Source organism: Giraffa tippelskirchi, chromosome X (assembly GCF_054371585.1).
Source record: "Giraffa tippelskirchi isolate mGirTip1 chromosome X, T2T-mGirTip1v1.2.pri, whole genome shotgun sequence".
Taxonomy (NCBI): Eukaryota; Metazoa; Chordata; class Mammalia; order Artiodactyla; family Giraffidae; genus Giraffa; species Giraffa tippelskirchi.
This window is the reverse complement of record NC_137289.1, coordinates 94,352,472-94,379,618: the sequence shown is the minus strand read 5'-3', so window position 1 is coordinate 94,379,618 and position 27,147 is coordinate 94,352,472. Positions and strand designations below refer to the sequence as shown.

The 27,147-nt window shown below is 43.2% G+C and overlaps 2 pseudogenes across 1 annotated transcript; both read left to right on the top strand.

Moving 5' to 3' along the window:
- Positions 1 to 335: 335 nt before the first annotated feature.
- On the top strand, positions 336 to 27,010 carry LOC145535698 (zinc finger protein 510-like; annotated as a pseudogene).
- On the top strand, positions 2,367 to 3,624 carry LOC145535532 (casein kinase I pseudogene; annotated as a pseudogene). The gene has a single exon (XR_014075451.1). The product of XR_014075451.1 is annotated as a casein kinase I pseudogene (transcript).
- Positions 27,011 to 27,147: the final 137 nt, after the last annotated feature.

The following is a 27,147-nucleotide window of genomic DNA, read 5'->3' as shown; positions in this document are numbered from 1 at the left end:
AAATTACAGTGCAGTTTAGTTAATCTATTGTTAACACTGACTCAGTGTCTGCCTTTAATTATAAATGACATGTTGAAAACTTAAGGAAGTAAGTGCTACATATATGCAATATAAAATAGTAATGTGACACTGATGCTGTTAACCAAAGGGCAGAATAAATAAGCAAAATGCCAAAAGGGGTCTTAATTGAAATGAAAATTTAATTTTGTTTTTAAAATATTGTTTATCTTTATTTATTTTGTGGTAATATAGTAAATTTTTTTAGAAAATTTTCATAACTTGATAAATTATAGTTTTGTTTGTTAGAAAAGTTTCTCTTAAAAACGTGTACGTAGATGACAAATGGTGTAAATATTTTGTAAGAGGCTTCAAAATGTTTATACGTGGAAACATACTTACAGGAAAAGCATAAATTGGTTGCTGTTTTGCTTCTTTTTCCCTCTTATTTTTGTATTGTGGTCATTTCCTATGCAAATAATGGAGCAAACAGCTGTATAGTTGTAGAATTTTTTGAGAGAATGAAATTGTTTATATATATAAACGACAATTTTTTTTTTTTTGAAAATAAAAAGTGCCTAAAAGAAAAAAAAAAAAAAAAGAAACACCTAAAAAGACATGGCAGTGGCTTTGGAATTGGGCAGCGGGTAGAGGCTGGAAAAATTTGTAGGTGCTTGATGGAAAAGGCTAGGTTGCCTCAAAGAAACTGGTGGGAGAAATAAGAATAACTGTGTTTTTGCTGAGGTCTCAGATAGGCTTCCCAGGTGACGCTGGGATGGCAGGAAGGCTCCTGCCGATGCTGGAGACTCGGGTTCCATCCCCGGGTCACGAAGAACCCCCAGAGAAGGAAAGGGCAACCCACTCCAGTTTTCTTGCCTGGAGAATCTCACGGACAGAGGAGCCTGGCGGGCTACAGTTCATGGGGTTACAAAGAGTCGGACCCGACTGAAGCGAATTAGCACACAGCACTGGCCAAGGAACCTAGCGTGTCTGGTACCTACCTGTTTAAAAAATGAATTCTAGGTATTTCCTAAAAGAACTAGAAGATTTAGAAAAGCTAATTTAATCTTAATTTCTGAATAATTCTTTACTGATTGAATTTAACACATGTTGAATACGAGAAATTAATAGCTTTAGCTATTTTTACCCTGCACAGTGTTAGGTATAACTAGGTATTTAATAAGCATAGCATATCATGGCGAAAATCATTCAAGACAACTAACTTCCTAGATCTCTTCCATCCAACCCCCAGTGCTGACCATGTCACCTTGAATGGGACTGTATTGTAACAGGGGTCATTCGAGGACGTCACTGTGGGCTTCAGCAGGGAGGAGTGGCAGCACTTGGCCCCTGTACAGAGGTGCCTGTACCGGGATGTGACACTGGAGACCTACAGCCACCTGTGCGCGGTGGGTAAGTAAGCACACCTGCCCTGTGCACCTGCCAGGGGCCTCAGAGAGGCTGCTTCCATTCTCAGCTGCTGAATGCTCTGGGGCATCCGAAGTGTGTAATGGTGTCATCCTTGATTTGCCCGAGGTACTTCCGTCCTTTTGCACTTCTTTGAATATTACTCTATTCCCAGGGAAATGGGATCCCTTTCCTGAAGAGCAGATAGAAGTGTGGTTGAAAGGCCCTGAAACCCAATGACCCGGACCCAATCCTGTATCGTGTCCTGTTCACAGGGAACCAAGTTCCCAAACCAGAGGTCATCTTCAAGCTGGAGCAAGGAGAGGGCCCATGGACATTGCAGGAGGAAACCCCACATCACAGCTGCTCAGATGTGTGAGCTGAGGAGATGGGGGACGTGGAGTAGATCTGTTTTTCTAGGAGAGGCTGATGCCTTTGAAAGGCTCTGAAGAGAATCTGGCTTGAAGGTTCTAAGAGCGCCCGTGATTCCTTTCCCAGAGTTCTCTGCGCCACGAAGCGCCCTCCTGGAACTCGGGGCAGTTTGTGTTGGCTGCAGCCGTTGTACCAAGATGGCAGCGTCGGCGGGGTGACGAGGGATCTCGCCTGGCCTGACCGGAGCCGGCGGCCGTGGTGGCAGCGGTATCGCCACCGTAACTTCACGGCTCCCCAGCCCCCGAATTCGCCGCGAAAGCGAGGCCGCGGCTGCCGCCAGAAACAAGTGGCTCAGCCTGCTAAAGGTGAGAACCCCCTTAACAATCTGAGGGCTGGTGAAAAGAAACCTGACAGTAGCGGTGGTCAGGTTCCCCTTGGCCAATTCTGGGCCCTGTAACGCTGAGAAACAGCCAGCGTTTTCTGTTCCTAGCCTGCCTTCACAGCCTTGCTCCGTGGACGAGCCCTACGGGCGTCCATCGTCCCCTTAGAGGTGCTGGGGCTTAACCCTAACGCCATCTTTGTCTCTCAGGATGGCGAGCAGCAGCGGATACAAGGCTGATTTCATTGTCGGAGGGAGATATAAACTGGTACGGCACATCGGCTCTGGCTCTTTCGGGGACGTTTATTTGGCAATTGACCTCACCAACCACGAAGAAGTGGCTGTAAAATTAGAATCACGGAAGGTGAGGCAGCCGCTCTTGATACATGAAAAGGAACTCTACAGCATCCTTGAGGGTGGGGTTGGCATCCCCCAGATACGGTGGTGTGGTCAGGAAACAGTATACAATGTGCTAGTGATGGATCTTCTGGGACCCAGCCTCGAAGACCTCTTCAATTTCTGTTCAAGAAGGTTCACAATGAAAACTATACTGATGCTAGCTAATCAGATGATAAGTAGACTCGAATATGTCCATACGATGAATATGATACATAGAGATATTAAACCAGAAAATTTTGTAATCGGGACTGGGCAGCAGTGGAATAGGTTGTTCCTTATTGATTTTGGTTTGGCCAAGAAGTACAGAGACAGCAGGACAGGGCAACACATACCCTATAGAGACGGTAAACATCTGACTGGAACGCCCGACTTTGTCAGCCTCAACACACATCTTGGGGGTGAACAAAGTCGCCGAGATGACATGGAATCGTTAGGATATCTTTTGATGTATTTTTGTAGAGGCAGCCTGCCATGGCAGGGACTAAAGGCTCCAACAATGAAGCAAAAATGTAAAATGATTAGCAAAATTAAGACGACCACGCCTGCTGAAGTCTTATGTGACGGATTTCCTGTAGCATTTGCCATGTACTTAAAGCACTGTCGTGGGCTGTCCTTTGAGGAAGCCCCAGATTATACGTACCTGAGGCGGCTATTCCGCACTCTTTTCAGGACCCTGAATTACCAACATGACTATGCATTTGATTGGATAGTGTTAAAGCAGAAAGCAGCACAGCAGGCTGCCTCTTCAAGTGGGCAGGGTCAGCAGGCCCAAACCCGGACAGGCAAGCCAAGTGACAAAACCAAAAGTAAAGTGAAAACTTCTCAAGCATGAATCAAGGAACAGAAGACGCAGAGCAGGAGATTGGAGCAGGAAATTAATTTCCCTATAAACGCTTTGGTCAGCAGAGATGTGGTGTCTCCTGAAGGCTCTGTAATTAGTGAAACATGGTATCTGGTTTTCTATATCACTTTTTCAAGTGGAAAAGTTCACTAAATGCTTGACACACACAAATTGGTGGGAAAATTGTGCCTATGCCAGTTTTAATTAAAATCGTTTATTTTGAACTCGACTGCTTTGAGAGATCTCATTTCAGAAGAACAACCCGTACAGTCTTTAAGCACAGTTGCTATGGCTGTAAATGCATTCTGAGGGTTTATCCAACCCTGGGGTTTGCAAGTTGTTCACTTAAAACATTCTTTAAATGGTTGGCTACTTGTTTGCAAGCCAGCTGTTATGGTAGCAATCCAAGATTCCAGTGTTTGATCATATGAAAGACTGTGCCTGCTTACCTGTGCTAGAAATAACAGCATCTTAAGTGAAGGCTTAAGAAAAACTTAGTGACCACTAGATTACCCTTAGGACTGCATTAATTCTCTAATGTTCTTGGTATTTAAGAAAAAGCATATTTGTCACAGAATTTTAGTTAACATCTTACAACTGAACATGGATATATGTTTAGGTAAACTAGTCACTATAAACATCTACATGATCTGGAACTTGTTTTTACTTGGAAACGAGAGCTTTTTGGTTTACAGATTCACTAAAAACTGTAAACTGTTTCTGTAAAAAAATAAAGTCTCTAAACTTTTAGGGTTGCTTAGGCAGAGTTGACAGAAGCCCCTTTAATACTTAAATGCCATGTCCTAGTATGACCCTTGGGAATATCCATTGTCTTCTTTGCTTGGCTTTTTGGCAGGAGAGCTATCTGCCCTTCTCCCCCTACCCCTGTACTCTAGATCACATGCCACGCTACCATCTCAGGCACCTTGCTTTCCTAGTTATTTTTTTCCTTCCCTACTACTTGGTGCTTCTTTTGTCCTGCCCCCCTCCCCACCATAGTTTTTGTCCTTATGTGTTCGGATTTCATGGCTCTGCTTCCTTTCAAAAGAACCAATTCCTGCCCTTGCTCCTGCCAATCCCTTTCCATTTCCTCTCCAGCTTCTCAATGTCATCTAAAACCAACCTCATTTTGTTTTATATATGTCAACTCTGACATCAGATTGTATACTCTTGCTCATCACCCTATACCTCATCCTCAGCTGCTAACTTTGTGGTGTTTCAATTTCTCTTATAATCTGCTACTTTGAATGTTAATTGGATTTGTTATCCATGTGGGGTTCCATTCTGTGAAGTGCTTGTTCTTATTGTTCTATCCATCTGTAACTGTAGATATTTTGCGTTTTCCTTGTTGATGAGTACCTTGTTTTCTTTTTACAAACTTTTTTCCTTCCATTCCCTTTAACTGAAAGGCGCTGTCTCCTGTCCTCTGCTCCTCCCTTGCTTAATGGAATCTTCCATCCATTCTGAACACGTTTTATTTTCCTGTTCTACTGACTCATATAGTGATACCCTTAGTCCTTGCATTATGTCTGTACCTTAGTACCAAAATTTACCTATGTGGAGTGACATTCCTCACTGTGCAGTTCTTTCACTCTAAATATATTATTAACTGGAATCATCATTGCCCAAATCAGATATTGTTCTCCAATATTCTTCACTCTGCAATTCCTCTTTTTTTCTCTTTTTGAAAGTGTTATTTAAATGCCCCCCCCCTTTTAAGTCCCATCTCTGTCACCACAACACAAGTCCATATTGTATCCTGGTTGAATCATTCTGTTCTTAATGGGATAACTAATTCCATTTTTTGACAAGTTTATTTTAAGTGCTACTGACAGATATCATTACCTAAACCATGACATTTATCTTGTGCTAGCCTTATGAAATAAAATTGCAGTTACTCCCTATTATGTAGCACATGATAATGAAACTTTGCTCTTAATGACAGCAGGCCCCTTATTTCTAACTCAAACTTGTATCTGTATATCTTCCACAACTCATGTTTAACTCCAGTTTTCTTAATGCTTCCTACATAGGAAATTTCTCTCTGTGCCTGGGCTATTGATTATTTAGGGCTCTATTTAGATACAGGCTTCACCTGTTCCATAAAATTGGGCCCTTAATCACTCCAGTATCTAATATATTTTTTTCCTTTTCTCACCCCCACCATCCCATAGAACTCAGAGCAAATAAAAACTTTCCCCCCTCTATTTAATTTTTAATTTAATTGGAAGGAAAAAGTTTGGATAAAGAAAAGAAGGTACTCATCAAGAAGGAAAATGCAAAATATCTACAGTTACAAACGGATAGAACAATAAGAACAAGCACTTCACGGAATGGAACCCCACATGTATAAGAAATCCAATTAACATTCAAAGTAGCAGATTATAAGAGAAATTGAAACACCACAAAGTTAGCAGCTGAGGATGAGGTATAGGGTGATGAGCAAGAGTATACAATCTGATGTCAGAGTTTGTTTGTTTGTAGAGATGACACATTCACAAACTTTGAAATTCAGATGTGTGAAAGAGTAGACACTAAAACATCTCACTCTCACCTCTACGCTCCGGTTCTCTTCCCCGGGGACTACCCATGTTAATCATTTTTTTGCTTTCTTTCCAGAAATATATCTTTAAAGATAATGTTTTTCGATTGTGTGGTACATGATTGTATTCCATCCTATACCTATGAGGAAACTTTAAACAATTAATAATATTTTATCCTTAAATTTTCTAGTGGAAAAATGGAGCAAACAGTTCAAGTACTGACATTAATAGTGTTTTGGAGATGTTTCAGTGGGTTTTTATTTTTAAAGTGTGTCAAAAAGAGTTCGTTAGTAGGAAGGGGGAAATGGCTTGAAAACAAAAAAGAATTCAGCCTTGTGCATTAATCACTCTAGTGAAGGAGACAGCTCTCCCTCAAAAAGCATCAAGGCGGGCAGCATAGATAAAGTCTGCTTTTAACATTCAGAGAAAATTATGTCTCCCTAAAGTTGTGGTGAGACTGTGGACTAATTTTCAGAGCATAGTGCTCTTAACTGGTCTATGAATCACATATGTATTTTGAACTGGCACAAAGGGCAGAAAGAGCCAAATGAATGGAAGACGTGTATGTGAATAATTATTGGAGTGGGGAATAAGCTGGATGTTTTGAGGACACGTTCATGACTCGCGGCTTCCCTCATAGCTTGGTTGTTAAAGAATCCGCCTGCAACACAGGGGACACCGGCTTGATTCCTGGGTCAGGAAGATCCTCTGAAGAACGGATAGGCTACCCACTCCAGTATTTCTGGGCTTCCCTTGTGGCTCAGCTGGTAAAGAGTCTGTCTGCAATGTGGGAGACCTGGGTTCGATCCCTTGGTTTGGAAGATCCCCTGGAGAAGGGAAAGGCAACCCACTCCAGTATTCAAGCCTGGAAAATTCCATGGGACTGTTCAGTCCATGGAGTTGCAAAGAGTTGGACACGACTGAGCGACTTTCACTTTGGCAACTGGCAGAATACAAACTCACATTCATAGCTATGTTTCCAGACTGATGACTCTATTTATGTGCTGATAAGGAAGTCTATGGGCTCAGAATGTTAAAGATAATTATTTTCAGCACAGGCATTAACATTTTACATTGAATAGTGTTAGCTGTAACTAAATATTATTGGCTCTAGTGAATTTTGTACATATATACTAAATGAAGTAGAAAGTTGGAAGAAGTCTCAATCCATGCCTGTGAATCGGGATGCATAAGATCTCTAGAATAAATGAAATGAGGCTTGTGGATAAAAAGAGTACAGCATAGGAGTGAAAGAATAGTGAAGCTTGGCAGGGATAAGACAAAGTTCTAGATTTCACTATTTTAGCCTAACTAAAAGAGGAAAACAGACTGGATTTCATGATCTGATCAGGCTCAATATTTTAAAATTTAGTATAATGGGATAATAGCATAACTTATTCATTCTATTTAATATTAAAACCTATTGTATTTCATCTTCTGTACAAAGCATCAGTGATTTTCCCTTCCAGCTGAGTTGGTACGTTACTTAGGGTAAAGCTGAGCTGCTGGAAGAACTAAATGGGTACTATGTAGGTGCATGTTTAGTCACTCAGTCGTGTCCGACTCTTTGCGACCCCGTGGACTGTAGCCCACCTGGCTCCTCTGTCCATGGGATTTCCCAGGCAGCAATGCTGGAGTGGGTTTCCATTCCCTTCTCCAGGGGATCTTCCGACCCAGGGATGGAACCCGTGTCTCTTGTGTCTCCTGCACTAACAGGTGGATTCTTTATCATCTGAGCCACCAGGGAAGCCCCCAAATGGGTACCAGATAGACTATGTAAGTGGAGACGTGCTGCATTGTTTTAATCTCTCCTGCATATGACCCATGCCATCTTGAGAAAAGTATTTACTTGTTCTGGCCTTTAGTTTCCTTTTTAAATAATGTATAATAGTATCCAGCTCATATGGTTTCTGAGAGAATTAAATGAGTTTATATGTGTGTACCTACTTCTGTGTCACATAGGACAGTGCCTGGCATGTCCTAAAAACTATAAGTACATAGCATAAACAGAGAGCAATAGGAGTGTTCTCTATCATCATCATCCTCATCCTCATCTGCTTTCCCTGTGTCCAACCTGGATCACTTGCATGTAGCTCCTCTATATTTGGCTAACTGTTCTAAGTTTGAATTTTGCCTTCTTTTTCTCCTTTTAATAAAGACACCTGAGACTGAAATCATAGAGTAGATTACCGTAAAAGCTTCATTTCACAATGAGAAACTGGATGAATTCAAGAGGAATTATTCATTGTTTCTTTTTAATTAAAATGATTATTCATTTTAACGGAGAAGGCAATGGCGACCCACTTCAGTACTCTTGCCTGGAGAATCCTAGGGACGGTGGAGCCTGGTGGGTTGCCATCTATGGGGTCACACAGAGTCAGACATGACTGAAGCAAGTTCGCAGCAGCAGCAGCAGCATTCATTTTAAACAAAAACTGTGACAATACAATGACCAGATAAATATAAGGGAAACTAAGATACACCTTTGTGTCATGTTGCTTTCATCAATAAGAACAGATTGAATAAGTATAGAGATTGTGAATGTAAGTACACTGGAATAATAACTTACGTGAGCCCATAGTTAGTTCATAAGAACAACCCCTTAAACATGTGGCAGACCCTACTACAATACACTTAACGACAAGATTACTGTCGATAACACTCTGTCTTTTTCCTTAGGCCGACCCCTTTTCCAGTTTACACCTGTTGTTTGGTATAACCACTATTACTATTCTTAATGGCTGCATTGCACAGCTTGTGAGGTCTTAGTTCCCTGACCAGGGATTGAACCCAGATCCTCAGCAGTGAGACCACAGAGTCCTAATTACTGGACTGCCAGGAAGGAAGTCCCCCACCATAATTATTAACAATGCCCCTTCCCCATTCTAAAGTGCCCTGATTTAGATGATAAAGTACAAGGTTAACTCATCTACACTCCATAAGGAGATCAAACTTGTTTTTGAAATTCAATTATCAGGAAACATTTACCCTGGAAGAATTGGCATATTTTCTACCTGTGACCAATGTAAATCTTGCAAATGACTGCATTTCTTTTCCAGCTGCATCTAATAGGAAGGTAAGAAAGAAACTTATAGCTCAATTTTATTTACTTTGCAGGACTATCAGGCACAACTGTCTACACTCAAGATAGATCTTGGTGCTGACTTTGTTCATTCTCTCTATATCTCCTCTGACCTAAATTTATAGAGTCATAGCTGGACATTTTGCTTCAGGGATTCTTTTTTTTTTTCAAATAAATTTATTTATTTTAGTTGGGGGCTAATTACTTTACAGTATTGTAGTAGTTTTTGCCATACATTGACATGAATCAGCCATGGGTTTACATGTGTTCCCCGTCCTGGACCCCCCTCCCACCTCCCTCCCCATCCCATCCCTCTGGGCCATCCCATTGCCCCAGCCCTGAGTATTTGTCTCATGCAGCAAACATGGAATGGGGTTCTGTTTCACATATGATATTATACATGTTTCCATGCTATTCTCCCAGAACGTCCCACCCTCACCTTCTCCCTCAGAGTCCATAAGACTGTTCTATGCATCTGTGTTCTCTTATTCTGTCTCGCATATAGGGTTATCATTACCATTTTTCAAATTCCATATATATGCATTAGTATACTGTATTGGTGTTTTTCTTTCTGGCTTACTTCACTCTGTATAATGGGCTCCAGTTTCATCCATCTCAATAGAACCGATTCAAATGTATTTTTTTAATGGCTGAGTAATATTCCATTGTGTATATGTACCACAGCTTCCTTATCCAGTCGTCTGCTGATGGACATCTAGGTTGCTTCCATGTCCTGGCTATTGTAAACAGTGCTGCGATGAACATTGGGGTACACACATCTCTTTCAATTCTGGTTTCCTCAGTGTGTATGCCCAGCAGTGGGATTGCTGGGTCATATGGCAGTTCTATTCCCAGTTTTTTAAGGAATCTCCACACTGTTCTCCATAGGGGCTGTACTAGTTTGCATTCCCACCAACAGTGTAAGAGGGTTCCCTTTTCTCCACACCCTCTCCAGCATTTATTGCTTGTAGACTTTTGGATAGCAGCCATTCTGACTGGTGTGAAATGGTACCTCATTGTGGTTTTGATTTGCATTTCTCTGATAACGAGTGATGTTGAGCATCTTTTCATGTGTTTGTTAGCCATCTGTATGTCTTCTTTGGAGAAATGTCTGTTTAGTTCTTTTGCCCATTTTTTGATTGGGTCGTTTATTTTTCTGGAATTCAGCTGCAGGAGTTGCTTGTATATTTTTGAGACTAATTGTTTGTCTGTTGCTTCGTTTGCTATTATTTTCTCCCATTCTGAAGGCTGTCTTTTCACCTTGCTTATAGTTTCCTTTGTTGTGCAAAAGCTTTTAATTTTAATTAGGTCCCATTTGTTTAGTTTTGCTTTTATTTCCAATATTCTGGGAGGTGGGTCATGGAGGATCCTGCTGTGATTTATGTCGGAGAGTGTTTTGCCTATGTTTTCCTCTAGGAGTTTTATAGTTTCTGGTCTTACGTTTAGATCTTTAATCCATTTTGAGTTTATTTTTGTGTATGGTGTTAGGAAGTGTTCTAGTTTCATTCTTTTACAAGTGGTTGACCAGTTTTCCCAGCACCACTTGGTAAAGAGATTGTCTTTTCTCCATTGTATATTCTTGCCTCCTTTGTTGAAGATAAGGTGTCCATAGGTGTGTGGGTTTATCTCTGGGCTTTCTGTTTTGTTCCATTGATCTATATTTCTATCTTTGTGCCAGTACCATACTGTCTTGATGACTGTGGCTTTGTAGTAGAGCCTGAAGTCAGGCAGGTTGATTCCTCCAGTTCCATTCTTCTTTCTCAAGATTGCTTTGGCTATGCTTCAGGGATTCTTAAAGGCCCCCTAAAGACACTGGGAAAGCAATGGATGCAAAAAAACAAATACATGAATTAATGATAGCTCATTAAAAACTTGGTTACTTCCTGCTTTTTTGGGAAGGAGCTTGGTCTGTGAAGTCATAAGTGTTGTAGAGATCAGATCCACCCGTCTGAAAACACCCACACTTCAGCTGGGGGTCGCACCCTGTGGGAGACCCAAGGAGCACCATATTTCTATGGCCACAAGCTGTGTATCTGTAACTGATATGATTGTGTGACACTTAGAAAAGGCACGTTTCTCACTGGGACTAAGTGTACCGACTATCCCCTCCTAAGTCGTTAAATATTTTTCCTTACACCCTGATCCAAGACTTCAATTTCTAGAAATCAGTCACGTATATGAAGAAAGATTTAAGTGCATAAATGTAACTACAGTGGTATTAATTGTCAAAACCCAAACTATCCTTCATGCATGTTTACTAACAGTATCAGTACAGTTCATTCGCTCAGTTGTGTCCAAATTTTGCGACCCCAGGGACTGCAGCACGCCAGGCTTCCCTTTCCATCACCAACTGCCGTAGCATGCTAAAACCCATGCCCATCGAGTTGGTGATGCCATCCAACCATCTCATACTCTGTTGTCCCCTTCTCCTACAGCCTTCCATCTTTCCCAGCAACGGGGTCTTTTCTAATGAGTCAGTTACTCACAACAGGTGGCCAAAGTATTGGAGCTTCAGCTGCATCATCAGTCCTTCCAATAATATTCAGGACTCATTTCCTTTCAGATTGACTGGTTGGATCTCCTGGCAGTCCAAGGGACTCGCAAGAGTCTTCTCCAACACCAAAGTTCAAACGCATCAATTCTCTGCCCGTCAGCTCTCTTTATGGTCCAACTCTCACATCCACACATGACTACTGGAAAAACCATAGCTTTGACTAGACGGACCTTTGTGGGCAAAGTAATGTCTCTGATGTTTTTCATGCTCTCTTGGATTGTCATAGCTTCTCTTCCAAGAAGCAAGTGTCTTTGAATTTCATGGCTTCAGTCACCATCTGCAGTGATTTGGAGCCCAAGAAAATAAAGTCTCTCACTGTTTCCATTGTTTCCCCATCTATTTGCCATGAAGTGATGGGACCGGGTGCCATCATCTTCGGTTTTTGAATGTTGAGTTTTAAGCCAGCTTTTTCACTCTCCTTTTCCACTTTCATCACGAGGCTCTTTAGTTTCTCTTTGGTTTCTGCCTTAAGGGTGCTGAAATTTGCACCTGTGAAGTTATTGATATTTCTCCCGGCAATCTTGATTCCAGTTTGTGCTTCATCCAGCCAGGCATTTCCCATGATGTACTCTGCATAGAGGTTAAACAAGCTGGGTGACAGTATACAACCTCGACGTACTCCTTTCCCGATTTGGAACCAGTCTGTTCTACCACGTCCAGTTCTAACTGTTGCTTCTTGACCTGCATACAGATTTCTCAGGAAGCAGGTCAGGTGGTCTGCTATTCCCATCTCTTGAAGAATTTTCCAGTTTGTTGTGATGCACACAGTCAAAGGCTTTAGCATAGTCAATAAAGCAGAAGTGGATGTTTTTCTGGAACTCTCTTGCTTTTTCGATGATTCAACGGATGTTGCAATTTGATCTCTGGTTCGTCTGCCTTTTCTAAAAGCAGCTTGAACATCTGGAAGTTCACGGTCCACGTACAGTTGAAGAAGCCTGGCTTGGAGAATTTTGACCATTACTTCGGTAGCGTGTGAGGTGATTGCAATTGTGCAGTAGTTTGAACATTCTTCAGCATTGCCTTTCTTTGGGATTGGAATGAAAACTTACCTTTGCCAGTCCTGTGGCCACTGCTGAGTTTTCCAAATCTGCTGGCATTTGAGCACAGCACTTTCAGAGCATCATCTTTTAGGATTTGAAATAGTTCTCCTGGAATTCCATCACCTCCACTAGCTTTGTTCATAGTGGTGCTTCCTAAGGCCCACTTGAGTTCACACTCCAGGTTGTCTGGCTCTAGGTGAGTGATCAGACCATCATGGTTATCTGGTTCATGAAGATCTTTTTTGTATAGTTCTCTGTATTCTTGCCACCTCTTCTTAATATCTCCTGCTTCTGTTGGGTCCATAACATTTCTGTCCTTTATTGTGCCCATCTTGGCATGAAATGTTCCCTTGGTGTTTCTAATTTTCCTGAAGAGATCTCTAGTCTTTCCCATTGTGTTGTTTTCCTCTATTTCTTTGCATCGATCACTGAAGAAGGCTTTCTTATCTCTCCTTGCTAGTCTTTGGAACTCTGCATTCAAATGGGTATATCTTTCCTTTCCTCCTTTACCTTTAGCTTCTTTTCTTTTCTCAGCTATTTGTAAGGCCTCCTCAGACTACCATTTTGCCTTTTTGCATTTTTTTTACTTGGGGATGCTCTGGATCAGTGCCTCCTGTACAATGAACCTCTGTCCATAATTCTTCAGGCACTGTGTCCTTTGGATCTAATCCCTTGAGTCTATTTATCACTTCCACTCATAATCGTAAGGGATTTGATTTAGGTCATACCTGAATGGTCTAGCGGTTTTCCCTACTTTCTTCAGTTAAAGTCAGAATTTGGCAATAAGGAGTTCAGGATCTGAGCCACAGTCAGCTCCCGGTCTTGTGTTTGCTGACCATATAGAGCTTCTCCATCTTTGGCTGCAGAGAATATAATCAACCTGATTTTGGTATTGACCATCTGGTGATGTCCATGTGTAGAGTCTTCTCTTGTGTTGTTGGAAGAGGGTGTTGCTATGAGCAGTGCGTTTTCTTGGCAAAACCCTGTTAGCCTTTGCCCTGCTTTGTTTTGTCCTTCCAGGCCAAATTTGCCTGTTACTCCAGGTATCTCTTGACTTCCTGCTTTTGCATTCCAGTTGCCTATAATGAAAAGGACATCTGTTTTGCGTGTTAGTTCTAGAAAGTTTTGTAGGTCTTCATAGAACTGTTCAACTTCCGCTTCTTCAGCACTACTGGTTGGGGCATAGACTTGGTTTACTGTGCTACTGAATGGTTTGCCTTGAAACGAGCAGAGATTATTCTGTCATTTTTGAGATTGCACCCAAGTATCAGACTCTTGCACATCAGACTCTTTCACTGACTGTGAGGGCTACTCGATTTCTTCTAAGGGATTCTTGCCCACAGTGTTAGATATAACGGTCATCTGAGTTAAATTCACCCATTCCAGTCTATTTTAGGTCACTGATTCCTAAAATGATTCCTAGATTGACAGTATATTGGTTATAAAAATGATGATACATGCAAAAACTCAATATTATGCAACTGTTAAATTTGCATACAAAAATATTTGCCGACATGGAGAAATGTTTAAGTTAGTGTAAAGAGCAAAAAATGAAGGTAAACAAACAATTCTAATTTTCATATAAACTAAGTGTGCATATATTACTAATATATTAAACACTCAGGAACAGACACACATGCACATACACAGAAAAAATGTCTGAAACCATAAACATCAAAACGTTAATAGAATTGATAGTTAGGTGATAATAGAGTTAGAGGTCATTTTAATTTTCTTCTTTCTACTTAGATTGTGTCACTTCCTGTTACAAAAATGAAACTATTTTTATATAATCATATATATTAATATACATTTTTACACATTTATAAACATATATGAATCTATATAATAATATAAAATACATTTAACTATTTCAAATCCATATAATCAACAAAACTAAAGTAATGCAGTTTTATAACACATACTGTCTTACTGAGCTCCTGTGACAACCAGCCTGTCCCCGAAGTTGACAGCAGACTCGGGAGTGTCAGAAGAAGGGAGCTGTGGGGCAATGTCTGGCTCCCTCATTCTCCTCTGTTTGCAAAATTTCAAGGGGAACTTTTAGTGGGAAAGCTGGTCTTGGCTGGAGTGTGGGGAGGGTGGAGGACACAGTCAGGAGACCTGGCTCCAGTTCATTACAGTCACAACCCCAGGGACCTGGGCAACTCATGTACCTTCTCAGGCCACTTTATTCATCTTTGAGAAGAAGAGGAAGAACTAGAAGGGCCCTAGAGACTGTGTTCACCCTACTACCTGGCCATCCTCTAGGTTCCAAAAAAAAAAAAAGGAATTTTCTGCCCTAGATCAGGGTAGAGGGGAAATTAGCAAATCCCCAAGGATCAGGAAAACAGAAGTTCGGGTGGTGATCAGCTGAGCCTTTGCCACAGAGCCAGTGGGGCGTGCTGGACATCAGGGGGCAATGTCTCCCAGGCTGGGGCTGGTGGTCACCCTACCTGAACATTGCTGCCTGCAGACACCCTGGACCTCCCCCTCTCCCCGGCTCTGGGGCTCACCCTTCATCCCACCTTTCCTCCATCAACTACATCACATTTTTCACTGAAACAGGCAGGGCTCTGGATGTGGGACACCAGCCACGTGGTACTCACGCTCAGCAGTGGGATGGTGATTCATCTCAGGGGCAGCAAGTCTGGAATCTGCCCCTCCTGTGACACACTTGCTCTGCCCTGAGGCCCTGCTGATCAATATCAGGTACCTCATTTAATTTTCACTGTAACCTTGCCAGCTACATGACAATGATGATCATTAAAACCATTTGGCAGCAGAAGCTGTTGAAGCACAATGAGGCTAAGTCAGTTATCCCAAGGTCACACTACTAGCAAGTAGAAAGACCAGGAAATACTGAAGCCAAGGTCAGCCGACTCCAAAGTCAGTCTGTGATTCTGAACCCCATACCGGGTCGGCTCCCAATAAACAATACTCCTATTATCCATCGTCTTCAAGATGCTCTGGCTGAAGGAGGACATCTTGTGGGCATAAACTGAGCTTCTGCATATTTCTGTGCACATCCACAGCAACCTGCTTGAATTTCCCTTTTCTGACAGAGGCCAAAACTCAAACTCATCCTCCCTCCTTTCTTAGACCCTGGAAACCAGGTGTGCACCAAGTCCCCCTGTGACTGACCAACTCAAAAATGTTGGTCTCTGCTCACCTCACGTCCCTGGCACTATACCCCTGATTCCTCTCGCTGCCAATCACTCACTGACCAGCAGAATCCACCCATGGATGGACTACAGGGACTGCCAGAGGACACTTCAAAGTCACTTGAATGGCCAGGCTCCTCATATTACTAATCCACAGTGATGACTATGACAACACTGAATAATAACCAACACAAGTGCAGCAGTGCCCCATCCCACGCAGGTTTCCAATTATCTGTCTCCCCAGACTACCAATTAATGACCCACGTAGTTTTGAAAACTGCCTCATGGAGCAGCCAAACACTGAACTTTCCTGATGGATGCTATGGTTTTCATTTCAGAAACCCACCTAGTATCTTTCACAAAATCACTGACCCTCCAGTCCCTACCTGTCTGTCTCCACATCCCCATAAACTGAGTTGTCGAAAACAACACATACTGATTATCGCATAGTTTCTGTGGGTCAAGATCCTAGGCACGGCGTAGCTCGATTGTCTGTTTCAGGGTCTCTCGTGTGGCTGCCATCAAGGTCTCAGCAGGGCTTGGGGCCTCATCCGAAGGCTCACCTGGGGAAGGATGTTCTTCCAAGCTCATTTATGTGGTTGTTTGCAGGATCCAGTTCATCTGGGCTGTTGGACTGAGAGCCTCAGTTTCATACTATTCGTCAAAGGCAATCCTGAGTTCCCTGCTATCTAGGCCTCCCCAACACGGCAAGTTGGTTCACTAAGTCCACAAGGAAGAGAGTCTGTTAGCAAGACACAAGCTACAATCTCTTGTAAGCAAATCACGAAGGTGGCATCTCCTCAGTGTTAAAGGTATGCTACTGCTTAGAAGTGAGTCACACAAATGGAGGGAATTACACAAAGTCTTGACTACCAGGAGTCTGGGATCACTGGGAGCCATCTTAGAAGCCACTTCTCATAGGCCATCAATAAAGAAGGACTCTTGGATACCTATATGTGTATGGCTGAGTCCCTTTGTTTGCCACCTGAAACTATCACAACATTGTTAATCTGCTACACTCCAATACAAAAATAAAAAGTGTACTTAAAAAGAAGGACTCTAGTGCAGAGATCCTATACCCACTCCCAAGAAAACACTCCTTAAAGCAAAAGAACAACAGGTTCAGACACTAAATAATTTGAAGACTCTTCCACCAGTTTACTCTATTTGATGAAAACACTAAAGGAAGTATTCTAAATAAATGAATACGGAATGAGAAGATAGATCTCAAAATAAGAGAGCAAAACAATGGTTAGCAATAACTGTTGTGGTAAAACATTTGCACATTCATATAGCTAGAGTTAAATTATGGTAAATAAAGTGATTGGGACCTTGAGGTACAAATACTAAGTAAGTTTTCTTGAAGCAGAATTGACTTACCCTAAGAAAAATACAGTCTTCCAAAGAGCAGTTTAAATATTGCTAGAAAAACCCCAAAATAATACTGTTCATCTTCCTGAGGCAAATACGGGTGATAAATATCTTTCTCTACAAGGAAAGGCTGATTATATTCTGATCAAATAATAGAGAACACATAAATCATGCCTGTTAGAAGTGACCCAATATATAATTGTACAATTAGTAAACATAAAAAGCATTAATGCGGTAAGGGGGAGGGACAAAAATGAACAGAAGCATCAAAGTATTAGGAAGAAGGAAAGAAAAACGTTGCATTTAGGAAACAGTAAAATTGATAATAAGGATGGTATAATAGAAAAGACAAGATTATCGTACTTACACGTATTTAAATGGACTAAAGCCGAAGACGCAAGTGTGCGATGAGAGCAACAAATGTATACAGTTGAAAAGAAGCATACCTTAAACAGTGAGAAAAATAAGGTTTAGGCAAAGATACACAAGGTTGTGCATGCTCAGTTGCTCAGTCGTGTCTGACTCGTTGCAAGTCCTGGACTGTAGCCCCCAGGCTCTTCTGTCCATGGAATTTTTCAGGCAGGAATACTGGAGTGGAGCGCCACTTCCTACTCCAGGGGATCTTCCCGACCCAGGGATAGAACCCATCTCTCCTGCATTGCGGGTGGATTCTTTACCACTGAGTCACCTGGGAAACCCACACACAAGGTTAGTGGCTGCAAAATAAAAGAAGCAGTGATGATGTGCTTGGCAAAGTAAATTCAAGGTCAAAAGGACTCAACAAGCAAAACAGAGAAAACCCATAGTGGCGTTGTGCAAAAGAGCCTAAGATGTGTACTTTAGGGTTTCCCACCTCTACCTGCCAAAAACACAACTACAAAGAGAAATTTGTCTTAAAATATTACAACATTTATTCTATCTTTTGATAACAGAAGAGTTGGAACAGACAAAAAGACAAAAGTCAGAGTAAAGAAGCAGTAACTGTCAAACTAGATAGAAAAGTCCTAATGAGTAATCTGAACCTAACAGAAAATATGTTTTCTTACATCCATGAAAAGTCTTACAAAACTCACTTGAGTAATCTGGGCCACAAAGAAAATCTTGAGTCATATTTTGAGTATTCATATTCCACATGCTACATTCTCTCATCACAGTAAAAGCATAATTACAAATATAGAAAGGAAAGATAGCCAAAACTGCTTAAGCAGTTAGAAACTAAGAAACATTCCTCAAAAGGTAGAATCAGAGTGAGAAATCAATTCTGAAGTTGCACTTTTCAGACCAGAGTTTATGAGGTACAGCTGCATTAGAAAAACGTGTGTAGTTTCAAATCCTTTACTACTATAATAGACTGGAAAACAAAAAATAATAAAGTTAGGAATTCAATTCAAGAAAGAACAAAATGAAGCAAACACATACAAATGAAACACAAAACAAACAATCAAGGTGGCAATTAATCAAATGAAAGTTTACATAAATAAATATAAACTTAGGGAGTATAAATAAAACTAACATCTAATCTTATAATTATTTAAAGGGATTAGCTCCTGGAAAATATGATCAAGAAAGAAAAAAAATACAATACTGGGAATAAAAAAAGGAGATATGGCACCAGATAGGGAGTGCATTAGATAACTAATATACTAGTGATGGTGGAATACGAGGTGTAAGTCTAGAGCAACATCCCGAAATATTTAGATGAAATATCTGAGTCCATGCAGAAGAAACAATAGTGAAAATTACTTGCCCCCCCAAAATCTCTGAGGGTCAAGTGAATATAAAAAGAACAGGAAGAGTAGTTGAAGTCTCTCATTGGAGGCATACCAGTCCCCACAGGCAGCGTTACTGGACACACCTCCACTGGCCTGGCAGGGCCTGGCAAAGGCAGATGTGGCAGAGGTCCCAATCCTCTTCTGGCAACCCTACAGGCATTAGGTAGACAGAGTCAGCTGGAAAGAGTAGACCCAGAGCAGGGTAGTGGGAAGAGGAGAACAAGACAGGATCAGAGGTCTGGGAGTGGGGGTGTGCATAGACCAGGACTCTACTGACAGGGGCCAAGGCTGACAGAAGGGCTGGGATCTCATGGTATGGTGAGGGGTGGAACAAGATGGGCAGGGGCAAGGGCACGATCGCATTGACACCTTGAACTCTCCTCAGTGTCCCAAAACGGAATCATCACCTTTTCCCTCCATTGCAACATTTTTCCAGCACCTCTGGCCTGGGGAATGCCAAGAATTATACAGAAGTTGGTCAAAGTGCACTGATCAGGTGACAATGACAGACCTGATGGCCTGGGACGGGGGACTCAGGGTCACTGGTACCCACTTTGTAGCCTCACCTCTCCCTTGACAGAAAAGGACAAACTGAGCTGAGTGTGCAGCACTTCTCAGCCAACTCCAAATGAGCCTGCCACCCAAGTAAAGCTGCACTGTGACCCACCACCATCGGAGGTGTGGAATTGAGTTTGTGGGCACAGAGACTGGATTAGGGGCCACCAGGAGATATTAAAATGTCTTGCTAATCTCAAGTTTCTAAACAAAACTCTGGCCAGTGGGAGATGAGCACAGGGCAGACCCTTTGGCCCCGCCCAGATTCAGGAAAGAGAGAGACGGGGGATAAGAGAAAGGACAGAAATGGGGAAATTTTAAAGACCAGTCCACCTTAAGGAGGCGTAGAGACAGGATACTAAATGGGGAACAGAGAAGCACAGAGAAACTTTGAGATGCCCTGAGAAAGACATGGTTATAGGAACAGGTGTGTGAGAAATTTGTAGTGTCTCCCTTGGACCAGGTATCGGGCATAGGACCTCAGTTGAGCAGAGCTCAGCTGTCTATTCTGGAGCGAAGGTCAGTGGTGAGTGGATCATGCTGGATTGCTTGGTGAAGCATCAGGGCCGGCAACCCTGTCCGATTCATCATGGCTGTGCGCTCCTTGTGTTCCTGCTCAACCAGCTCGTGCAACTGCGGGGGGTAAGTGTAAGAAGGGGCTTCTAGGATCCCATGCTGCCCCTCAGCCACACTCAGCCTCGTAACCTACCACACAAACATGCTCTAGGTCCACCTCGGCACACCTCAGCTTCTCCCAGCAATAGTGGAGGTTGCAAAGGCATTTGGGGAGATGACAGAAATCATCAGTGACCTCAAAGACATTGTGCACTAGTGGACAACCACACACCTGATCATCTGGAGCCTGAGGGCAGAAAGAATAATGATGAGGTATGGAGAGGGGTGGCTATGGAGGGTGATCAGGCAGGTAAAATGAGAGGAAGAGGGGGATTGGAGGGCAGTCGGGCAGAAGGAGAGGGGCGGGAAGTGACCTAGCGGGAAGGAAGAGAGGAATTCAGTGATTACTAGGTAAAGAAGAAGGGGGCAAAGCGGGTATGATCAAGCACGGAGGATGGAGGAAGAAGCTAAGCTAGGATGTAGGAAAGGGTGTGATGGGTAGGATGGATGGAAGAGTAGAAAGAGATCAAACAGGAAGGAGAAGAAGGATGGAGGGGAAGTCTGACAGGGAGAAGTAGATGAATGTGAGTGACAGCCGCCCAGTCATGTCCAAGTCTTTGCGACCCCATGGACCCATGGAATTCTCTAGGCCAGAATACTGCAGTGGGTAGCCTTTGTCTTCTCCAGGGGATCTTCCCAAACCAGGGATTGAACCCGGGTCTTCCGCATTTCAGGCGGATTCTTTACTAGCTGGACCACAGTAGGTGAATGGAGGTTGGTAAAACATAGAGGAGGTGAGGAATGGGGTCAGGAGTGTGGAGGGATGAGGGCTGATCAAGCAAAGAAGAAGGGATTTTGGAGATGAGAAGCAGGGAGAAGGTGACTGGACAAGTGAGGCAGCAAGAATAAAAACATAAATGAAGGGAAGTCCGAAATTCAAAAGAGAGGAATTGAGGGTGGCTTTTCAGGGATGGTTGGGGTGGAATGTTGGGCAGGGGCTAGGAAAAGAAAGTAGATGGGCAAGCAAGGAGACAGGAGGAACAGGAGATGGTTTTACTGAGCAGGAGAGGAATGGAGGCTAGACAGGCAGAAAGAGAGAGACAGGCAGAAAGAGAAATGTTTGGGGGGGTGTGGTCAGGCAAGGAGCTTATCAATAAAGAAACAGCAACCAGGCAGAGAGAAAAGTGAGACTAGAAGATGCCTGAGCAGTAGGGCGGGGGAGTGTAGGGGAGGTCAGGAAGAGAGGAGGGGACCCACCGAGATTGGTCAGTAGGTATGAAAGCAGTCAGGCAGAGGGAAGAAGGAATAGGAGGCAATTCAAGCATGGAGAACCAGAAGAAGAAGGTGGTCAGGTAGGGAGAAGGGGGGAAATGGAAGGTCATGAAATAGAGAAGGAAAAGTCTCACCTTGGGGTCCACTGAGGGCTTGGGACCTCTTACTCTGTGGGTTGTAAACATCGTAGAAGAGCCTTGTGGCTCTGGGGAGAGATTGAAAGTGAGGTGCTAAAGATGAAGAGGAGGGTGGTTTCACCCTGAACCCAGGCCACACTTTCTCCCAATCCCACCCAAGTGGGCTTCCCTGGTGGCTCCTCACACAAACCCTGCCGCCCAATTCACCCACTTTTGCCTCTGAGCCCACCCACATCCTGCCCTTGATCTTGCCCACCCTGCTCCTGCTCCTGTCCACATCATGCCTTGGAAGCTTCAGCTTCATCATCAGTCCTTCCAATGAATATTCAGGGATGATTTCCTTCAAGATTCACTGGTTTGATCTCCTTGTAGACCAAGGGACTCTCAAGAGTCTTCTGCAGCATGAATATTTACCAGAAAAGGCAAGCATAGATTAGCCTCAGGGAAAGTTATTGAAACCTGTAGTTCACTGGGTTCCACCTCCAAGGTTCCCTCAATCAGTTGACTTTGAGACTTTTCCCTAGTATTCCCTGGCTGAGGGTTTCGTCCTGGGCTTTCCTGATTCCCTTGTTCCTGCAGATTCTGCATTCTCAGGAGTCTCTTTCTCCAGTCCCTCATCCAGTGTCTTGGCATACTGTAATAATGACATACAGTTTTCCCACCTAACTTGGCCCCCTTCACGTGTTGTCCAGAGTAGGGGTTCTTCCCTTAGAAAATAGCTGTAACCAAGTGGCTAACGCAGTGATGTTTAACTGCTTCTTTTCTCCTTCCTTTTTCTCTAGCATGCCCCCAAATTGAGCAGCTGCTGCTAAGTTTTATGCAATCGTCTGTTCTAGGTTGAAACAAACGTTGCTAGGACTAGTGGGTGATTTTGAACTGCCTCTGGATCCAGGCCGGTAAGTTGTGGGGTGATTTCTCCCAGCTCACTTTTCGTAGAAGGACTTCAAGTATGGCCATGTGCAGGCCTCTCAGTGGGTCCCTCAAGTCATTAGTTCTTCCATGGTTGTGGGAGGTGGCATATAGTCTGAGTCTTTTGGCCACCTTTCCCCCTGATATGCTGGGTTGCTTTTCGGTCCTGACATGCCTGCTCCATCAACCAACCACAGCCTGCTGCTTGCACAATTCTGTGCAGCTACCAGGGCACATCCCGATGTTTGGGGCTGTAAATTGAAAACACACTGCCAGGTACTTGTGCAAACTTCTGTGGGTCTTTCCTGGGCCCACAAAAAGAATCCCTCAGTGAATAATGTAGGGAAGTTGAACAGCATGTAGATTTGTACTGTTTCAAGTCTGGGTAGCCACTTAATGGCATCAGTTTCATTGGCAAAGTGGTTAGGGAAGGCTAACTGTCTTGTCATTGAGTCAGGAAAAATGTAGAATTAGATGACTCTTGGGTTTCCTTTCCCATATTGTATTTTTCAGCCTAGCACCATTTTTGCTGGTCTATTCCAAGTGACAAATCCCCATCCTGTAGCCACCATGGGAGGTGGGGTGGGGACACCGTCTTTTATTAAAGTTCCCACTTACTCCTTAACAGTATTGCTTTCTCATCTCGGCTTTTCTAGCTATTTAGTTTGTAGATAAGAAAATACTCTTGAAGGCTGGGATCTAGGCTAAGCCCGAAATGGAGTCAGAGCTGGGGCATGAGACTCACACACCTCACATAGGGCCGATAATTCATTACTGTCTCCTTGTCCTTCTTTGCAGGGAAATCTATTTAACTGCCCATCTTGAAGATCATAGTTTTGCCTTCACTAGAAGTCTGATCGAGATGTGAAGATAAAGAGATGCTATGGAAAGGGACCAAAATGAGGGGAGACAGCAGAGAAAGGAGGAGGAGGATTTGCAGAAAGAGAAAGTGACTTTAATTCTCCCACTTCCTCTTCCATTTTCCTACATCTTCCCAAATAGTGTTTAACCTTCTTCCTAGGATGATACTCATCCTGTAAACACAAGTAATTCCTTTGCTGGGGATGAAAGTGCAAGTGTTTGTCGATCAGTCGTGTCCACCTCTTTGCAACACCATGGACAGTAGCCTGCCAGGCTCCTCTGTCCGTGGGATTCTCCAGGCAAGAATACTGGAGTGGGTTGCCATTCCCTTCTCCAGGGGATCTTCCTGACCCAGGGATTGAACCCACGTATCCTGTGTTGCTAGCAGATTCTTTACCGTCTGAGCCACCAGGGAAACCTGGGCAAGAGGTTCTTCTAAAAACCACCGCATGTGTTAATTCATCCAAATTAATGGAAGCATCCTCAGGCCAATATAAGCCTGCATTTTCCTTTCAAATGGATTCCCTTCCAAATGTCATCTAGAGCTCTAGTGGCCATTCAAGAGAGAAGATCTGCAGGCAACATCTGGGCTTCCCGTCTTTCCCACCATTAAAGCTGATGGTGACCCTGATGGATTTTTAGGTCCTGTATTATGCATGCTTACTCAAAAAGAAAATCTAGAATCTGGACAGTGAGATCCATGCAGGTAGTATTGGAAAAGAGCAAAGAGCTAAGGGGGAGGCATTTTATAATTCATCTTCACTGGTCTGCTCAGTTCGGGAAATTTCAGGCCATCCCAGCCTCATCAGCAAACTGGGAAAATTAAAAATACAGTCTCCTGAAAACGCAGGAGATCTTCTCCACAAATGGAGAATAGAGACAGAATGATTTCATTACTGAGTATTAAACCAGACTGTGCTTGGCATCATGCGCAATCTGCTAATCAGACTGCAAAGGTAGCAAGAAATCAACCTTTTGCTTAACTGAGCATACACAGTCCAGTACCTGAATGTTCTTAAGAAGAACGACAACTAGTGGTCCTGCAAGAGGACCTGAGACCACCATTTTCTCTACATTCTCTTGTAGTTCATCCTAAGCTCAGCTGGTCATGGTAGTGGCATCTGTGCCAGTTAATTGTCTTTATCCGAAGGCAGAGTCAGACTTCTCCTGTCTCTTATGACAAGCAGGTATCAAGGAAAGATAAGCAAGCCTTCCTAAGTGATCAATGCAAAGAAACAGAGGGAAACAATAGAAAGGGAAAGACTAGAGATGCCTTCAAGAACATTAGAGATACCAAGGGTACATTTCATGCAAAATTGCGCACAATAAAGACAGGAATGGCATGGACCTAACAGAAGCAGAAGATATTAAGAAGGGGTGGCAAGAGTACACAGAAGAACTACACAAAACAGATGTTAATGACCCAGATAACCACGATGGTGTGATCACTCACCTAGAGTCAGATATCCTGGAAGTCAAGATATCCTGAAGTCAGATATCCTGAAGTCAAGTGGGTCTTAGGAAGCACCATTATGAACAAAGTTAGTGGAGGTGATGGAATTCCAGCTGAGCTATTTCAAATCCTAAAAGATGATGCTGTGAAAGTGCTGCGCTCAAATGCCAGCAAATCTGGAAAACTCAGCAGTGGCCAGAGGACTGGCAAAGGTCAGTTTTCATTCCAATCCCAAAGAAAGGCAATGGCAAAGAATGCTCAAACTACCACACAATTGTACTCATCTCAAACACTAGCAAATTAATGCTCCAAATTCTCCAAGCTAGGCTTCAACAGTACGTGAGCCGAGAACTTCCAGATGTTCAAGCTGCTTTTAGAAAAGGCAGAGGAACCAGAGATCAAATCGCCAACATCCGTTGGATCATAAAACAAGCAAGAGGATTCCAGAAAAACATGCATTTCTGCCTTATTGACTATGCTAAAGCCGTTGACTCTGTGGATCTCAACAAACGATGGAAAATTCTTCACGAGATGGGAATACCACACCACCTAAGCTGCCTCCTGAGAAACCTGTATGCAGGTCAAGAAGCAACAGTTAGAACTAGACATGGAAGAACAGACTGGTTCGAAACTGAGAAAGGATACGTCAAGCCTGTATATTGTCACCCTGCTTATTTAACTTCTATGCAGAGTACCTCATGGGAAATGCCTGGCTGCATGAAGCACAAACTGGAATCAAGATTGTCGGGAGAAATATCAATAACTTCACATGAGCAAATTACACCACCCTTAAGGCAGAAACCAAAGAGAAACTAAAGAGCTTCATGATGAAAGTGGAAAAGGAGAGTGAAAAAGCTGGCTTAAAACTCAACATTCAAAAAACAAAGATGATGGCATCCTGTCCCATCACTTCATGGCAAATAGATGGGGAAACAGTGGAAACAGTGAGAGACTTTATTTTCTTGGGCTCCAGAATCACTGCAGATTGTGACTGCAGCCACAAAATGCAAAGATGCTTGCTCCTTGAAAGAAAAGCTATGACAATCCAAGAGAGTGTGATAAAAATCAGAGACATTACTTTGCCCACAAAGGTCCGTCTAGTCAAAGCTATGGTTTTTCCAGTAGTCATGTATGGATGTGAGAGTTGGACCATAAAGAGAGCTGAGAGGCAGAGAATTGATGCTTTTGAATTTTGGTGCTGGAGAAGACTCTTGCGAGTCCCTTGGACTGCCAGGATATCCAACCTGTCAATCCTAAAGGAAATGAATCCTGAATATTCATTGGAAGGACTGATGCTGCAGCTGAATCTTCAATACTTTGGCCACCTGATGTGAATAACTGACTCATTAGAAAAGACCCTGTTGCTGGGAAAGTTTGAAGGCTGTAGGGGAAAGGGACACAGAGGATGAGATGGTTGCATGGCATCACTGACTTCAACAGACATGAGTTAGAGCAAGCCCTGGGAGTTGGTGATGGACAGGGAAGCCTGGCGTGGTGCAGCCCATGGGGTTACAAGGAGTCAGACAGGACTGAGGGACTGAACTGAACTGAACTGTGTTCCAGCTTAGAGCCAGGGCCTGAGGCTAAGGTGCCAGGATGACAGAGAGACAGAGCACTGTCTGCTTTGGTGTTTATAGTTCAAGGAGATGGCTCCTAGGCCCAAAAGAAAATTATTCCCGGGTTGTTTTGCTGGCAGAAGGCTTATGAACCCTTTTCAGATTTACATATGTACCCAAGGGGCAGAGGAAGGGTTTATAAATACCAGTTTTCTCAAGGAAATGTTCTAAGAAAAGGGAAGGAGGAAAAGGTCTCTTTCTCTTCTAGCAACAGGGAAGATTCCGTTTTTTAAAAACGGCTGTGAGTTTTAAAAGGCTGTGAGTTTCCTAAGCCTGAGTTCCCGCAGAGGTGACGCAGATCATCCTTGACAAATGCCTGCCTGTGCACTGAGTTGCCTTACAGGAAAGGACCCTGAGCCTGGGCAACCTGCTCCCTAAGAGAAGCCTGGAAACCAGCCTTGGAGTCATTTGCTGTAAGCACAAACCTGAGAAATGCCAGGGAAAGAGCACTCGGGGCCTTGCTTTCCTGTCACACTCAGCAAGATGTGTAGGAGCGCAAGAGACCCATGGAGGAGTGTCTTCCAAGTCCAGTGGGACAGAAAAGAAGGCCTAGGCGGTGACACAGCACTCCCAGTGCCATCAGTCTGTGCTGTACATTTGTTTACAGCCACAAAGTCTCAAATGGCCAGGGCCACCGGAGCAACATACATTCCGCTGGCGGTAATCCACAGTGAGCCTGCACCCCGCGCTGGTTTTTCCCACTGGCCAGACTGGGCCATTGTATTGATGCTTTACTGTCCTAATCTACCTGCCGCATCTTAGTCTTAATCAAGGCCGTAACTTCTCTTTGTCCTCCAGGGATTCTCTGCTG